Source organism: Meriones unguiculatus (genome assembly GCF_030254825.1).
Source record: "Meriones unguiculatus strain TT.TT164.6M chromosome Y unlocalized genomic scaffold, Bangor_MerUng_6.1 ChrY_unordered_Scaffold_25, whole genome shotgun sequence".
NCBI lineage: Eukaryota > Metazoa > Chordata > Mammalia > Rodentia > Muridae > Meriones > Meriones unguiculatus.
Window position 1 is genome coordinate 19,381,645 of NW_026843710.1, and position 15,244 is coordinate 19,396,888.

Genomic DNA, 15,244 nt, shown 5'->3' on the forward strand with positions numbered 1-15,244 from the left:
TTTATGGATGAAAGACTTTGATGACTGCTTCTATTTTCTTAGGGGATATAAAACTATTTAATTGATTTACCTGGTCTTGATTCAGCTTTGGTAAGTGGAATCGATCAATAAAATTGTTTATTTCTTTTAGATTTTCAAATTTTGTGTCATATAGACTTGAAGTAATTCCTAATGATTGTTTGGATTTTTTCAGTGTTTGTGTTTATATTCCCCTTTTCCATTAGTTTTTGTTGATTTGGATGGTGTCTCTCTGCCTTTTAGTTAGGTTGGCTAAGGTTTTCTCTATTTTGTTGATTTTCTCAAAGAATCAGCCGTTGGTTCTTTGATTCTTTGAATTGTTTTATTTATTTCTAATTGATTGATTTCATCCCTGAGTTTGATTATTTCCAGCTGTCTACTCATTTTTGGTGTGTCTGCTTCTTTTTTTTTTCTAATGTTTTTAGGTGAGCCATTAAGTTGTTTGCATGAGATGTTTCAAATTTCTTCTTGAAGGCCATTAGTGCTATGAACTTTCCTCTTAGCTCTGCTTTCATTGTGTCCCATCAGTGTGGGTATATTTTGCCTTCATTTTCATTGAATTCTAGGAAGACTTTAATTTCTTTCATTATCTCTTCCATGCCAGGGAAGAAATGTACTATCAAGTTGTTCAGTTTACATGTTTGTGTAGCCTTTTTGCTATTTCTGTTGTTGTTGATGTCCAGCTTTATATCCATGGTGATCAGATAAGATACAAGGGAGTATTTCAATCTTCTTGTATCTGTTATGGCTCGCTTTGTGACCAACCCTATGGTTTATTTTGGAGAAGGTTCCGTGGGATTCTAAGAAGGAGGTAATTATTTTTTTATGTGTTTGTATGTAAGGTTCTGTAAATGTCTGTTAAGTCCATTTGAAACATGACCTTCGTGGAGACATTGTTTCTTCGTTTAATTTATGTTTTGTCGACCTGTCTTTTCTTGAGTGTATGGTGTTGAAGTCTCCCACTATTAACATGTGGGAATCTCTGTGTTTGAAAATTATCAATGTTTCTTTTACATATGTGGATGTCCTTTTATTTGGGAAATAGATGTTCAGAATTGTGATGTCTACCTGGTGGAATTTTCCCTTGATGAGTATGAGTCTCTTTGCCCATTTCTTTTTATTAATTTTGGTTGAAAGTCTATTTTATCATATTTTAGAATGGCTACTTTTGCTTGCTTCTTGGGTCCATTTTCTTGGAAAATCATCTTCTACTGTCTTCTGTAAAGCTGGATTTGTGAGTAGATATTGTTGAATTTTTTTAATTGAATATCTTGTTTTCTCCGTTTATGATCACTGTGATTTTTGCTGGGTACAGTAGCCTGGCTGACATTTGTGTTCTTGTAGGGTCTGAATGATATCCATCCATTATATATATATATATTGTGCTGTACATTACTGTTTTGATTATTATGTAATGCAAAGATTTTCTTTTCTGGACAAATTTATTGGGTGTTTTGTAAACCTTGTATTCTTCTTGGCCTCTCCTTTAAGTTTGGGAAATTATCTTCAATGATTTTGTTGAAAGTACAATTGAAATATGAGCGTGTTTGCATAGATAGCTATTCTTGATCTATTTTTGCCACTCCTCAACCAGAAAAAGCTGCAAAGAATGTTATCTAGTGTTGTTTACAGGATTTTACTGTCCTAGGAGTTCCTAAGCAATTTAAAACTGAGAGTGGAACAGGATATACTAGCAAATCTTTTAAAAGATTTTGTCAACCATTCAATGTTTATCATATAACTAAAATACCTTACAATACTCAAGGACAAGGAATGGGAGAGCATGCCCACTAAACAATTAAGATTTATTTGCAAAAAAAACAGAGAAGAGGGCTACTCCCCTGGACACCTAAGAATCATCTTAATCATGTTCTTTTCATTCTGAAATTTTTAAATTTGGATAAGCATGGTAAATCTGTAGCAGACAGATTATGGCAAAGAGAAAACTTTTCCTAAAGTAAAATGGAGGGATCCTTTAACAAATGAATGGCATGGACCCAACCCTGTAGTCATATGTGGATGAGGATATGTCGGTGTTTCTCTGTAGGAAAATGAGGCAGTTACCAGAATGTCTGGTGCAACAAGTTTATGAGGAGTTTCTCTTGACAATGATAATGATGTAAATGAAGACTCCTTCGGGCAAGATGACAGTTTATCGGGCTTATGTTTCTAATCCACCTGTACTACATCCAGTTTCCTGGGCTGATGCAGAAGTCCTTGTTTATGTAAACAACACTTGGTTGCTAGGTTTTCCTGCTTTTGAAGGAACACAAGTAAAACAGACTCTTAACTTTTCAGGAATAGGAAGAGGTCATTGTCTTTGCTTTACCAGAGAGAGTATTCAACAGGAGCACTTACATTTCTTCCCTGTCCAGGTTTTTGGAATGCCTACCACTCTAAATTGGGGCGGCAGCTCAAGCATCCCTTTGCAACCAGACAAAGTGGAACATTGGAGGGATACTATTGTCCCTTCCTACAGGAGTTAAGAATGACAGTCTTACATCTCCAATGAGTTACCCATTCTGTGAGAAAGGGTATCAATGCACTTATCCTTGACTGATGTTTCCTTGGACAAGATGCATTGGAGACACACACGCCTTCTACTTCTGGGACAATTACCCTGCATTTTCAGTCCTGGACTGGACTGCTCCTTTGTTAAGGGTATTAAGATCTTAGATTCTGGTAAATGAAGTCAAAATTCCCTTGTTTTAGGTAACACTGTTAGTGCTGGACTTTTGAGAACTTCAAATAAAAATTGGCATACCTATGTATGAAAATTGAAGACTGGGTTAGGATATATAGGCATTCTCTCTGGGAATGCTAAATTAATCAAGTATACTTCTGTTTTGTCATGTGTTAATCCTCCTTAATTACTGCTAATTGGAAGCACAATAATAAGATATTTTAAGAAAAATGATACCTATTCAATTGAATGTGTATATTACAATCTTAATAATTGTGTTAGTGCTGATAATAATGCTCTTTCAGTATTAGTTGTTAAGCAACCTGCTTTTGTTATGATTCCTGTTAGGTTTTCACGTTCTTGGTATGATGAAATTTAATTTAATTGGACTCAGGTTCAGAATCACCTTGCTGGTATTTGGTCTAGCAAAAACTTCTCAATGGACATGTTAATGATGAGAAATAAGATCCATGACATAGAATCTGCCAAGAAACCTTTGTTAGAATTGCCAGTACAGCCTGGGATATATTTACTAGCCTCAGGAGGCACTTTCCAACTCTTTGCTTAAGTGGGTACTGACACTTATCGGCATGGTGGGTATGAGTTTGTTGAGCTGTGTCTTCTTTTCTTGTGTATTACCGTTTCTTATCCAACAACATTAACTCATGCAAGTACCATTGCATGAATTTAAATTAAAGATCTCTAACAGCAACATTTGATATGCAAGTAAGGTAATGGCAGATAAGAGTAAAATTGTGGTTTTTACAACCTCTACAGAGGCTCCTAAAAATCTCATCATAGACCTTGATGAGGAGTAAGGAAATATACACATTTCATCACCCTAAGACAGGCTCTCCATAAAACAAAGAAGGGGGAAATGAAGGAATCTGGTAATTCTAATTCTGCCTCCAGGCCATGGCAGATCCTGGTCTTAACTAAGTTCCATGTCTCAGAGAGAGTTCTTGGCAGTCTCTGCAAGCAGGCAGAGCCTGAAAAGTAGATAGCAAGCTCCCATCAACCTTTGGAACCAGACTGCAAACATAGTGCAACCTTGAGTGAATTCCTGAATACCTTGACAAGTGGTGGCACAGATATGTTGCTACTGTGAAAAAAAATTGCTTATATTATTTGCTTTATAAGTACTGTTTGCAAGTTCAGAACTGAGACTTGAAGAGGAATCTGTCTTCTCTCCATTCTTTGCATCTCTGTCCCCCCACTTATGCTCTCTCTTTCAGATGGACCAGGTTAGATGAGCCAGGAGGACTGTCAGTTTAACTTCTCTTTTCCCTGCTCATAAAGACTCAATAACACAGGGAAGCCTAGACCCTGCCATCCTATTATATTCATAAGAATGTGAAGGTATATTTAGTCAGTACACCAGTAACTTCTCAGTTCAAAGTCACAACTTAGGAAATTACAGATCAAAGATCACAGTAGGAGACCACCATGTCATTCAGTACATTCCCTTTAATCCCACATCACTTTGAAGCTTCTCGACTTAGGAAGCTGTCCAATTCAATAAACATTAAAGTTTCATTTCCTATCTGATATTGTCACAGAGGTAAACAGGAGTAAGGTGTGGGATCTGGATAAAGGGATGAGATAAAGGCTTGTTGGATTTAACAAGAAAAAATCACATGTGCACAGGATCAGAGAAAATGGACACTGAGGAATGTTAGTTTATTAATCTCCATGCAAACCTCAAGATTCTTTTAGGCGCTGCTTGGTAGAGAGGGGGAATGAAGCCATGCCAACGGTGAAAGCCAGTAAGAGTTTCAGGAGCTAGTTATTAAAAAGGCCAAGTGGACAGCATGCTTTAGAGAAAGGCTGAGCAGCCCTACAAGCTTCAGTCTGGGCTGCTGAAAATATTCAACCCATAGATAACAGTTCCTGTGTCCAAGACTCTTAGTTCAGCAAAAGTGTCATGTATTTTTTTCAAGTGGTCACAAATAAAGTCACGTTTCCTTGACATGTGAGTTTTCCATTATCACAGATTGCATTACTATTTGTTAAATGCACACATATGACCTCAGTGAATTGCTTACTGTGAAAATATTCCCTCACTGAAGCAAATATTTGGACAAAAAGCATTTAATTATATTATATATTTTGCTTATATTTTGACAGAGACCATCCATGATTCCATGTCATCAAGCAGTCATCCTTCAGCAGAATAGAGTATTTCATACTGAAACACAAGTGGCAGGCTGAGAGACAGAGACTGAGAGTGACACATAGAGAAAGAGCTAGAGAGACAGATTCAGAAAGAGAGAGACGGAGACCAACAGAAACAAAAATAGAATGTGACAGAAACTGAGAGACAAAGACTCCATACACTCTTGTCACTTTCATTGGCATATCACGCTCACAGCACATCTGACTGTAATATAATTCCAATAGGAATCATATTATCTATCAAAGCCATATCTCCTAGGCCTTCCCAGAAATTTCCTCACTGGTGACTAAACATGTAAATAGATGAGCTTCAAGGTCACATTGCAATTCAAATCACCAGGATATGGAAGAATATGGAGGAACTTCTAGGCTAAAATTAAATAAGTATCCTGATAATTAGTCATTCAATATAATGATTAAGGTCCCAGCAACTTCTAAAGTCTAAAGAACAGGACTGACAGTCTCCTTTGGGAAAAATGTGGAATATTTTCATAATGGAGGATTATTCAGCTAAGAAGAAGACATTGCGATATTTTCAGGCTAATAGATGTAACCAGGAAAAAATCATTCTGAGTGAAGTAACTAAAATGCAGAAAGACAAATATGGTATGTATTCAATTATAAGGTGGTCTCCTAATAGTTGGAGTTAAAGTTCCAATAGGCCATCTAATTGTGACCATACCAGCATCCACTAGGGGGATTGGGTCACAATTATTTTAGTTTTGGGGTCAGCACATCCAATGGAAATTCTAAAGCAACCCATGCTGTTATTATTAAAATATGTCACTCTCTGCCCTCAACTGATGGATGAGTACAGTCCTCTTGGATCCACAGAGATGTTTCCTTCTGTATCAAATGTGATAGCATATAGAGATCCCCAGTCTGATATTATGCAGAGAGATACCTTAAATCGCCCTGCTTCAAATGGGATTTTCCTATAAAATTTTTCTTCCTCTCAGTCCTCTGGGAAGCCTGAAGGAGCGGAGGCAGGAAGAGTGTCCTATCTAGAGGGAATTGAGGACACAAGAGAAAAATGCCCAGAGAATCAGGCTGCTTCGGAAGAAAATGCAGCCAGACTTGATAAGACCTGGTAAACTAGGGTCATATAGAAGGGCAAGGAGGACCTACCCTATCAGGGAAATAGAGAAAGAGCATAGGGGTAGAGAAGGAGGGTGTGGGGGACAGGAAAGAGAAGAGGGAGGGTGTGGCAGAGAGGAAACAAAGTGAAAAATTGTAATAAATAAATACATAAGAAAAACTGTGATCAAGGTGATGAAGTATAGAGATCTTCAGGACTGAAGTCTTCTTCTTGTGGGTGGTGCCAGGGTATGGCAAGGATGAACTCAGTTTTCTCTAAGAGACATGGCATTGAGGCTTTGATCATGTTTAAATGAGTATATGTATAACACATACTTCAACTGAGGTATTTAAAGGTACAAAATTTTTAGTGTGACACATGGGTAGGAATTTGAACCTGAGGGCAATAGAAAAGGAGTATAATGTATATTATATGAAATTACATATTCAATAAAAATAACATGTTGACACTTTTTACAATGATTTTTAACATGGAGAAATTATTCTGCTAAAGAGGACATATTTTTGACATTGTATGGCATGCTTTCCAGAAACTCATTATGGAGCAGAGAATCCTTGCCATCAACTAGTGGATACCCACCTACCTCAGATGCCATGAGTTCAGGTGACACCTTTTAACAAGCAGTCCTGGAACTAACCAAACTTTTAGAGAGTTTGTTTAGAGGACACACAGGCTATTGCGTCCCAGGCATAGAACACATACACATTACACTATCCTGAAGGCACAGTGTTAACTGTAAACCCCAGGACCAGGAGGGCTCCTCACTGACCACTCAGTAGGACACAGCTGATGATCCAGCCAGGGCAGCCAAGGCAAGCCTGCTCATAGAGGTTTGGCAACAGTAGTGTGGAAAAGCACCAGCTGTCAAAAAGTTTATTGCCCCTCAGTTCTTTTTTTACATACACCAAACATTCATCCTTTACAAAAGATTTTCATGTTCAGGAGGTCCCATGTATTGTTTGAGCCTTTGCTGTTGGTGTTTTGTTTAGGAGGTTGTCTCCTGTACCAATGAGTTCAAAGCTTTTCCCCACTTTTTCTTCTAACCAATTTAATGTGTCTGGTTTCATGTTGAGGTCTGGGATCCACTTGGACTTTACTTTTGGGCAGGATGATGAGTGTGGATCTATGTGCATATTTCTATATTTAGACATCCAGTTAGAAGAACACCATTTTTTATTGTTTTTTTTTTTTATTAATTACACTTTACTCACTTTGTATCCCCCCCCTTGGTTTCCTCTCTCCTCCTGTCTCAACCCCTTCCTTCCTCCATCCTCTGCATGCATGCCCCTCCCCAAGTCCACTGATAGGGGAGGACTTCTTTTCCTTCCTTAAAATCCTAGTCAATTAGGTCTCATCAGGAGTGGCTGCCTTGTCCTCTTCTGTGGCCTGGTACTGCTGCTTCCCCCACAGGGGGGAAGTAATTAAAGGGCAGGCCAGTCAGTTCATGTCAGAGACAGTCCCTGTTCCTATCACAATGGAACCGATTTGTATACTGAACTGCCATGGGCTACATCTGTGCAGGGGTTTTAGATTATCTCAATGCATAGTCCTTGGTTGGAATAACAATCTCAGGAAAGACCCCTGTGCTCAGATTTTTTGGTTCTGTTACTGTGCTTATAGAGTTCCTGTCCTCTCCAGATCTTACTGTTTCGCACTTCTTTCCTAAGATTCCCTGCGCTCTGCCCAAAGGTTGCCCATAAGTCTCACTATCTACATTGATAGTCTGCAGGGCAGAGCTTTTCAGAGGTCCTCTGTGTCAGACTCCTGACTTGTTCCCTCTTTTCTCCTTCTTCTGATGTCCAGCCTCTTTGCCTTTCTGGGTAGGAATTGAGCATTTTAGCAAGAGTCCCCCTCTTGATTAGTTTCTTTAGGAAGAACACCATTTTTTGAAGATGCTATCTTTTATCCATTGTATGCTTTTGGCCTCTTTGTCAACACTCAGATGTCCATAAGTGTGTGGGTTTATTTCTGAATCTTCTATTTGTTTTAAATAAATCCCATTTTGTTTCTATGCCAGCACCAAGCAGTTTTTATTACTTGTGTGCTATAACACACCTTGAGATCAGGGATGGAGATACCTCCAGAAGATCTTTTATTGTAGAGGAATGTTTTAAAAATTCTGGGTATCTTGTTTTTCCATATGAAGTTGAGAATTTTTCTTTCCAGGTCAGTAAAGAATTGTGTTTGTAATTTGATGAGAATTGCATTGAATCTGTAGATTGCTTTTGGTAAGATGGCCATTTTTACAATATTAATCCTGCCAAGCCAATGAGCATGGGAGATCTTTCTAGCTTCTGTTATCATCTTTCAATTCTTTCTTCAGAGATTTTATTTTTTTTCATACAATTCTTTGACTTGCTTTGTTTGAGTACTTCATGTCTTTGATCGAATATAAGAACCCATCAAAGATATCATCCACTATGACCAAGTAGGCTTCATCTCAGGTATGCAGTGGTGGTACAATATATGGAAGTCCATTAATGTGATCTACCATATTAAAAAAAGAAAGAAAAAACACATCATATTCTTCTTAGATGTTGAAAAAGCATTTGACAAAATCCAACATCCATTCATGTTTAACGTATTAGAGACATCAAAGACACAAAACATATATCTAAATATAATAAAGGCAATATACAGCATGCCTATAGCCAATATCAATCTAAACAGAGAGAAACTTAAATCAGTTCGACAATAGAGGAACAAGACAAGGCTGCCCACACTCTCCATATCTCTTCAATATAGATCTGGAGGTCCTTGCTAGAACAATAAAGCAATTGAAACAGATCAAGGGGATAGAAATCAGAAAAGAAGTCAAACTATCAGTATTTGCAGACGATATTATAGTATTCCTGAATGAACTCAAAAATTCTATCAGTGAAATCCTACAGCTGATAAACACCTTCAGCAAAGTGACTGGATACAAAATTATTTTAAAAAAATCAGTAGCCCACTTGTATACAAAAGACAATAGAGCTGAAAATAAATTAGGGAAACAAAAAAATTATATTATCTAACAATGCCTTAACTCCTAACCATCCCAGATCTTTCCTCACTGGCGATTCCACATGTAAATAGAAGGGCTTCAAAGGTGACATTGCAATTCAAAACAACAGTAAGTGAAAGAAGATTGAGGAATTTCTAGGTTAAAAAAACATGGTCATCCTGAAAGTTTGCATTCAATACAATGATTAAAGGCCCAACAAATTCCATAGACTACAGAACAGGACTGACAAATACCTTTGGGAAAAATGTGGAATATCTCCATAATGAAGAATTATTCAACTAAGAAAGTGACATCATGATATTTTCAGGCAAATGGATGGAATCAGGAAAAATCATCCTGGGTGAAGTAAATAAAATGCAGATGGAAAATATGGTATTCACTTATTAGTAGTACCATCTGTCAAATAGTTTATTGCCCCTCAGTACTCCATTTACACTCAACAATCTTTCTCTGTTTCAGCCAAACCAGTCCCAGGAATGGTTTGGTCTCCTTCATTTGCACTTTCCTGATGGCAAATGATGTTGAGCATATCTTAAAGAGTTTATCCATAATTGAATATTCCTATATTAAGAATTCTCTGTTTAGCTCTGTTCCACATTTTGTAGTTTGGATTACTTCATCTGTTCCTTTTCAGTTTATTTAGTTCTTTATAGATACTGGATATTAGCCCTCTGTCACATAGAGGATTGGTAGTCTTTCTTAATCGGTAGGCATTCATTTTGTTATGATGAGAGTATCCTTTACTCTACAGAAGATTTTCAGTTTCATGAAGTCCCATTTACTGACTTTTGCTCTTAGAGCTTGAGCTATTGGTTTCCTGTTCAGCATGTTTTCTACTGTGCCAATGAGTTCAAGGCTCTTCTCTACTTTTTCTTCTAATTGATTTAATGTGTCTGGTTTTATTATTGAGGTCTTGGATTCACTTGAACTTTAGCTTTGTGCAAGGTGAAAAGTATGGATCTATTTGCATTTTTCTACTGGTAGACATCCAGTTAGACTAGTACAATTTGTTGAAGATGCTATCTTTTTTTTTCCATTGTATGGTTTTGGCATATTTGTCAAAGATGAGGTGACCATAGTGTGTTCATTTATTTCTGGGTTGTATTTGGGTCCTTTGATCCACCATTCTATTTCTATAAAATAGAAATAGTTTTTATTACTATTGCTCTATAATACACCTTGAGATCAGGGATGGAGCTACCTCCAGAAGACCTTCCATTGTAGAGGATTGTTTTAGCAATTCTAGACTTCTTGTTTTTCCATATGAAGTTGAAAATTTTTCTTTCAAGTTCTGTAAAGAATTGTGTTGGTAATTAACTGGGAATTGTATTCAATCTGTAGATTGCTTTTGGTGAGATGGCCATTTTTATTATGTTAATCCTGCCAAGCCATGAATGAGAGATTTTTCAATCTTCAAAAAATATATTTTTTTTAAATTTTTACTTCAGAGACTTGAATTTTTTTTTTCATACAAGTTTTTGACTTGCTTTGTTAGGGTGATACCATGGTATTTTATGTCTGTGACTGAATACAAGAACACATCAAAGATATCATTCACTCTGACCAAGTAGGCTTCATCCAAGGCATGCAAGGGTGGTTCAATATATAGAAATTCAAGAATGTAATGCTCCATATTAACAAACTGCAAGAAAAAAATAAAAATTTCTTTAAATGCTGAAAAAGCATTTGAAAAAATTCAACCTCCAATCATGTTTAAAGTATTGGAGAGATCACAGATACAAGGCACATATCTAAATATAGTAAAGGTAATATAAAACAAGCCTATAAACATCCAAATACAGTGAGAGAAACTTAAATCTATCCCACGGAAATCAGGGATGAGGAAAGGCTGCCCATTCTCTCCATATCTCTTCAATATAGTACTGGAATTCCTGCTAGAGAATTAAGACAACTGAAGGAGATCAAGGGGATAGAAATGTGAAATGAAGAAGTGAAAGTATCACAGTATACCTCAGTGATCCCCAAAATTCTACATGGGAACTCCTACAGCTGAAAAAAATACTGGCAAAGTGCCTGGATACAAAATTAACTCAAGAAAAAAAAATCAGTAGCCCTCATGTATACCAAATACAAAAGAGATGAAAAAGAAATTAGGGAAACAAGAGAAATTATATTATCTAACAAGGCTATGTCTCCTAACCCTTCCCAGATATTTATTTCCTCACTGTGGACTAAACATGTTAAATAGATAAGCTTCAAGGGAATTTACAATTCAAATCACCAAGAAGTGGAAGAAGATTTAGGGACTTCTAGGCCAAAGAACATATTTATCCTGATAGTTTGTCATTCAATACAATGTTTAAAGTCCCCCAAAATTCCAAAGATTAAAGAATAGGACTAACCATCTCCTTTGGGGAAAATGTGGAATATTTCCATAATGGAGCATTCATGATATTTTCAGACAAATTGTTGGATCTAGGAAAATCATCCTGTGTGAAGTTACTAATGTGCAATATATATATATAGATATATAGTTTGTATTCACTTATTAGGAGGTCTACTAACAGTGTGGGGAAAAAGTTCCAAAAGGCCATCTATTGTGAACAAATCAGGCATCCACTAGGGGGATTGGGTGGCATTTAACTGGGTTGTTGGGTCAGGACATTCTACAGAAACCCAAGGTATTGTTATTAAACTATGTTGTTCTCTGCCTTCAACTGATAGATCAGTGCCATGTCCTTGAATCCACAGAGATGCTTCCTTCTGCATCAAATGGGATTACATCTACAGTACTAAAATATGCAGAGATGAAGTTTAGAGCAGATGATAAATTTAGACAAAGAGTAATTCAAATTTGCTGGACTTCACAATTGTCAGAGATCTGAAAAATATGGCATCTTAACATATGTAAGCTTATTTTAACAGAGTCCAACCTGTTGAAGGAAAAATAAATAAATTAATTTTATTTTTATAGGTTCAACGCATAGTTTTTCCATTTAAAACAAAAGTTAACCCAATTGTTGAATCTTTAACAGTATTTATTGACGGTTCATTATCTGATGTTGCTGCCTATGCTTATAAAAGTAAAACATTATCTTTTCAAGTGTCTAACACATCTTCAAAAATAGCAGAGTTATTGGCTGTGTTTCAAAGTTTTAATAAGGAATCTTTGAATATTTTTACAGATAGTGCATATGTAGCTCAGTCTTTGCCTAGGTTAGAGACTGCAGGTCAAATACAGACATCTTTTGCTTCTGGAATTTAATTTTTACAAATTCAAAATTTGATAAAAAAACATCTTTCCCTTTTTAATAGGATATTTGATGACTCATTCTAATCTGCCAGGACCCCTGTTCTAAAGGAAATGATTGGCAGATAAAGTCAACAAGTTTATTGATAACAGGTAAAAAGAGACCAGGATGCTCATAATACAAATCATCTTAATAGTCAAACCTTGAGACTTAAATATGGATTGACTAAGGAATAGGCCCATAGGATAGTCAAGGCTTGCAGTACTTGTGCTCAATTTCAGCATGTTCCTCATGTGGGAATCAATCCTAAAGGATTGGCTCCAAATCAGATTTGGCAAATGGATATTGCTCATATTCCTGAATTTAAACAGTTAAAATATGTTCATGTTTGCATAGATACCTATTCTGGGTTTACTTTTACCACTCCTCAACCAGGAAAAGATGCAAAGAATGTTATTGCTCATTGCCTACAGGCTTTTAATATTCTAGGAGTACCTAAGCAATTTAAAACTGACAATGGAACAGGATATACTAGCAAATATTTTAAAAGAATTTGTAAAGAGTATCAAGTTTCTCATATAACTAAAATACTTTACAATCCTCAAAGACAAGGCATGGTATATCATGCCCACTAAACAATTAAGATTTATTTGCAAAAAAACAAAGAAGTGGGAGCTACTCCCCCTGACACCTAAAAATCATATTAATCATGTTTTTTTCATTCTGAATTTTTGCAATTTGGATGAGCATGTTAAATCTGCAGCAGATAGATTTTGGCATATAGAAATCAAAAAAAATATTTTGTTAAAGTAAAATGGAAGGATCCTTCAACAAATCAATGGCATGGACCGGACCCTGATCTCATATGGGGATGAGGATCTGTCTGTTTCTTTCTGCAGGAAAACGATGCAGCTCAATGGCTACTGGAAGGTCCAGTGTGACAAGTGGATGAGGAGTTTTCTCCTGATAATGATAATGATGTCAATGAAGACACCTCCGGTTAAGATGACTGTTTTTGGGGCATAGGTTCCTAATCCACCTGTACTACATCCATTTTCCTGGGATGATCCAAAAGTCCTTGTTCATGTCAACAATACTTGGTTACTGGGTTTTCCTGCTTTTGAAGGAACACAAGTAAAACAGACTCTTAAATGTTCAGGAATAAGAAGAGGTCATCCTCTTTGCTTTATCATCTGGACTGCTTACCAGTCTCCTCTGTTCAGGTCATAGTTTGGAATACCTACTACTCTAAAGTTGGGTTGTCAGCTCAAGCCTCCGCCTTCCTTTGCAACCAGGTAAAGAGGAATATTGGAGGGATATTATCATCTCTTCCTATGGAACTTAAGAATGACAGTCTCACATATCCAATAAGTTACCCACCATGTGAGAAAGGGATCAACTCACTTGTCTTTGACTGATGGTTCCTTAGACAAGATGCATCATAGAACTGCCCACCATATACTCCTGGGACAATGATGCTGCAGTTATAGTTGTGGAGTGGTCTGGTCTATTATTAAGAGTATTAAGAAGTTGGCTTCTGATAAATGCAGTCAAAATTCCTTTGTTTTAGAAAAAGCTGTTAGTGCTGAACTTTGGAGGACTTCAAATAAAAATTGGCAAACCTATGTATGGAAATTGGGGGCTGCGTTGGGATACATAGGAATTCTTTCTGGGAATGCAAGTAGCTTTACTAAATTAATCAAGTATACTTCTGATTTGGCATGAGTTAATCCTCCTTATTTACAGGTAATTGGAAACATTGTAGTAAGACATTTTAAGAACAATGATACATATTTAATTAAATGTGTATATTACAATCTTACTAATGGTGTTAGTGCTGATAATAATGCTCTTTCATTATTAGTTGTTAAGCAACCCAACCCTCTTTTGTTATGATTCCTGTTAGAGTTTCTAATTCTTGGTATGATGAAACATAATTCAATTGGACTCAGTTTCAGAATCACCTTGTTGGCATTTGGTCCTGCAAAAATGTCCCATTGGACATGTTAATAATGAGAAAGAAGATTGGTGATATAGAATCTGCCAAGAACCTAGGTTAGAATTGGCCAATACAGCCTGGGATATATTAACTAGCCTCAGGAGGCCCTTTCAATCAGTTGACTCTGTGCTTATGTGGGGACTGACATTGTGGGCATGGCAGGTTTGTGTTTGTTGGCCTGTGCCTGTCTTTCTTGTGTGTTACAGTTCCTTCTTCAACAACTTCAACACATTCAAGTGCAGTTGCATGAATTTAAGTTAAAGATCTATAAAAACCCCATTTAATATGGAGATAAGTCAGTGACATGTAAGAGTAAAATTATGGTTTTTCCAAACTAAGACAGAGGCTCAGAAAAATCACATCCAAGACCTTGGTGACAAGTAAGCAAATATGCATATATCACCAACCTCATATACTCTTTCCATAAAACAAAGAAGGAGGAACTGAAGGAGTCTTGTAATTCTAATTCTGCCTCATGGCCTTGCCAGATGCAGGTCTTAGAGACTGTCCTTGGCAGTCTCTGCAAGTGGGCTGTTCTGAGCCTGAGAAGTAGATAGCAAGCTCCCTACAACCTTGGGAACCAGACAGCAAACTGTGTGTAATCTGGAGTGAATTCCTGGATGTGCCAGGTGGCACAAATGTGTTGCTACAGTGAAAAAATTGTCCTTGTACCCTTAGCTTTATAAGCGTTGTTTGTACATTCAGTAAATTGAGACTTGAAAATGAATCTGTCTTTTCTCCATTCTTCACAAATCTGTCTCCCCATTTACATTCCCTCTTTCAGTTGGACCCTATTAGACTAGACTGCAGGACTGTCAGGTTACCTTCTCTTTTCCCTGCTCATATAGACTCAATACCTCAGAGAACATTAGAAACTGCCAGCCTATTATATCAGTAAGAATGTGAAGGTTCATTTAGTCAATATGCCAGTAACTGCTCTGTTCAAAGTCACAACTAGGAAATTTTATATCAAAGACCACAGTAGAGGACCACCTTGCCATTCAGTACCTTCCTCTTAATCCTGCATTCACTGACATTTACTCACTGGGGT